The sequence below is a fragment of the Camelina sativa genome, chromosome 20, assembly GCF_030686135.1.
Source record: "Camelina sativa cultivar CO46 ecotype springtype chromosome 20, ASM3068613v1".
Lineage (NCBI taxonomy): Eukaryota > Viridiplantae > Streptophyta > Magnoliopsida > Brassicales > Brassicaceae > Camelina > Camelina sativa.
Genome location: NC_141899.1, coordinates 21,036,312 through 21,039,959, shown reverse-complemented (window position 1 = coordinate 21,039,959; position 3,648 = coordinate 21,036,312). Strand labels below are relative to the sequence as shown.

The 3,648-nt window shown below is 41.0% G+C and overlaps 1 non-coding gene across 1 annotated transcript; it reads left to right on the top strand.

Moving 5' to 3' along the window:
• Positions 1-3,233: 3,233 nt before the first annotated feature.
• On the top strand, positions 3,234-3,340 carry LOC147919246 (small nucleolar RNA R71). Its single transcript, XR_015594263.1, has one exon. It is a non-coding gene; the product is annotated as a small nucleolar RNA R71 (small nucleolar RNA).
• The last annotated feature ends 308 nt before the right edge of the window (positions 3,341-3,648 follow it).

The window sequence follows — 3,648 nt, the reverse complement described above, 5'->3', positions numbered from 1 at the left end:
AGAGGTTTCTTATTTGATCTTTCTAGTGGAATGGGGGATTCTTACTTATTTGCTATGGTTCTCTTTTCTTCTTATTCTTAAGACATACAAGCATTTTGCTAGACTCTTCTTTTCTTTCTTTTCTTTTCTTTAACTAGAACCACATTTAAACAATCTCATACTTCCCATCCTTTCACTAGACTTTGATTTTACACACTCTCGTCTTAAAGACTCTACCTTTTTCTTTCTCTTTTTCCTCTTTTCTTTTCAAAACAGCCAAGTCCCAAAACCAACAAGTGAACCACCTAGTCCTATCTAGTTTGAAAAATGCAAACTAGAACTACACAAGACTTTACTCTTGTCAGTTCAAACCTAACACTTTCTACCAAGCTCAATCCCAAAAATAGGCCTCACACACACAAGAATAAACATGGCTTGAAAGAAGGGTTGGTTAATGGGTAGGAAAACTGATTTTAATGGTTTAATCAGCTACTTGGATCAACAAGAGTGGTAAAAAGGAGAAAGATGATCCAAATATGTATATGGTATCCATGAGTTTAAAGCAATGCACAAGTTGATAATTGAAAGTCAATATTAGGTTCTTATAGATAGGAAATGGCATCAAATCACAACATGCTTCAATTTAGACAAAATACAATGCAGGAATTCAAGGCTTGGTTCAATCTTATGCTTCTAACTACTCAACTAGCATCAAAGTACTATTAACTTGGGCATTGATCCTAGTTTGGTGAATCTAGCAAGCTAACAAGGCAAAACTCATCATAGATATCTAATGCAAATAATTGACAGTCCTACATGAAACATGCTAAACAAGATCCTAATATGCAATGCAACTACATGAACACTTTTTTTTTATAAAGATGTTTGCAAAAAATTTTCAAATTTTTAGGGTTTTTCTATGCCTTAGATGCTATGCAAATACTAACATGATTATGCTAAAAATTTGCTCCTTCTTGAATGGTGGTGAGGTCTCCATACCCATCTACACTTTCATTGAAAGGCCTGTCCAACACAAACATAAAATAAAACACATCAAAACTACAAGGAAAATAAAGCATATTTACAAAGGATACCTTAGGGACTTCCTCCCTAGTGAGCTTGTTTAGAGTCACTAAGCTTGACTTTGGTTGCCTTTTCAGGCTTGGTTTGGATACCAAGGAGGTGATGAAATCCTCCCTGGCACCTCTTGATCACTGTGAAGTTGACCCTTGATCACTTCACCCTTAACACACAAACCATATTTCTTCTTGATTTTGAGTCTTGGTCTTGCCTTCTTCAAAGACCTCTTGCTCAGCTTAACTTGGAGATCCTTCACCATACCAGTCAACTCTTGAACTGAACCCTTAAGATTTTCCACTGAATCCTCTTGAAGTGAGAGCTTAGCCTTTGGAGTTGCCTCATCACTTAAGCCTTCATGACTACCTTTGTCCATGATAGTAAAAGGTTGATCATCAATGGTAGGAAGGTTGGTTGGGTTATAGATGTTAAACTTCATGGTTATCCCCTTAGCAATGTTCAAGGTCACAAGACCTTCCTTAACATCTATAACAGCTCCAACAGTGGCTAAGAATGGCCTCCCTAGAATGATAGGATCTTCAGGCTCCTTATCCATCTCTAGAACCACAAAGTCTGTATGAGTCCTTGCTTTTCCTATCTTGACTGGAATATTCTCCAACTTGCCAACCACATCTCTGTTTGATCCATCAGCTAGACATATATGAAGGTTGGTGGACTTGAACTCAGTGTGCCCAAGCTTTTGTGCTATAGAGTAAGGCATCACACTGATAGATGCTCCCAAGTCACATAAGCACTGGTTGTAGTGAAGATAGCTAAGTGAGCAAGGCAGATAGAATGGACCTGGATCCTTAAGCTTAATTGGGATGATAACTCCTCCAAGGTCTTCAAGATCCTTCTCATCTTGAGCATGAGCCTTCTTCTTTGACAATTCAAGCAAAAAATCCTTATAGAGAGGATATGGATCATACTGTTCCAAGGCAGGTCCTCTCTCTTCTTCTTGGTAAGCAATGATAACCTCTTGTATGGCCATCACTTCCTCTTGTTTCTCAATCACAACCTCTTCCTTCAAAGCTTTCACTTCCTCTTGTTGCAAAGCCATCATTTCTTTTTTCTCAATGATTTCCCTTAATTCCTTAAGCTTCTGTGCCTTGAAACGTCCTGGGAATGGTAGAGGCGGTTTGTAAGCAGGAGGAATATACTTAGCAGGCTTGACAGCTTCTGATCCTTTGGCTCGATCGACCACTCGATTAGGCACTCGATCGAGTGCTGGCTCGAGCACCTGGTCGAGTGCAATACTGGATTCAGTCTGCTTTGCACAAACTTCAGTCTGAACTTCAAGAAATGACCAATCTTCCCCATTTTGAACATCACTGTCCTCAGTGACTGCTTCATCAAAGATATGAATGGCTTTGGCAGTGAACTCCCTTGGGTTTTGAACTGCTTTTCCAGGGAGTTGGTTGGGCTTAGGAGCTGAAGTAGAGGCAAGGTTGCTCTCCACAAACTTCACTCTAGAGTTGAGACCCTCAAACTTCATGTTCAGATCATTGTACTGGGATGTGAGCCTTTGGTTCAACTCAGCAAACTGTTTGGCCTCCTCAATCTTGCCATTGGCTTGTCCAATCAACATTTGCTGCATCATTGCTCTTAAGTCTTTTGCCTGGCCTTGGTTAGTCTGAAACCCTGGTGGGGGACACAATTGGGGCTGGAACACTTGATGTTGTTGCTTGGGTGCATAGTTGTTTTGCTGTTGAGGCTGTTGAGGTGGATAGACTTGGTCTTGTGGATTGGCCACATTGGTGCTTCTATAGGAGAGGTTGTTGTTCTTGAACCCTCCTCCTTGGTTGTAGCCTTTGAATCCACCCTGGTTTTGCATATAACGGAGCTCAGCAAATTTCCTATCTCCTTCTTGAACTGGAACCTCTTCTTCACCAATGAAGTGAATGGACTTTTGTTGGCTAAGGAGGATCGTGTCAAGCTTCTCATTGACCATCTTCAAATCCTTCTTGTACTTGTCCTCTTGATCAGTGGAGGTGGACCTTATTGTTCTGTCAAAGTCCTCATTGTAATTGCCATCTGACTGAGCAAGATTTTCAACCAATTCCTATCCTTCTTCCACATTCTTGTTGAGGAAGTTGCCAGTTGAGGCTGTATCAAGAAGCATTCTGATCTTGGGAAGCACTCCTCTATACAAAGTACTTAGGAGGGACTCATTGCTGAAGCCATGGTGAGGACACTGAGTCTGGAATCCTTTAAACCTCTCCCAAGCTTCACAAAAGCTCTCATTATTCCTTTGAGCAAACCCATAAATTTCATTCCTCAATCTAGCAGTCCTAGCATTGGAGAAGAACTTGGCCAAGAAAGCCTTCTTGCAAGCATCCCATGTGGTGATTGCTCCAGTTGGAAGTGTCTTCTCCCAGAGATGAGCTTTGTCTCCAAGTGAGAAAGGGAACAGCCTAAGCTTGAAGTCATCTTCACTCACACCATTGATCTTGGTGAGACCACATATCCTATCAAACTCATCAAGGTGGTCTAGGGGATTTTCCATTGGCAACCCATAGAACTTGTTGGCTTGAATCATGGAGATCAATCCACTCTTGATCTCATAATTGTTGTTTGCTACTGTAGGAGGCA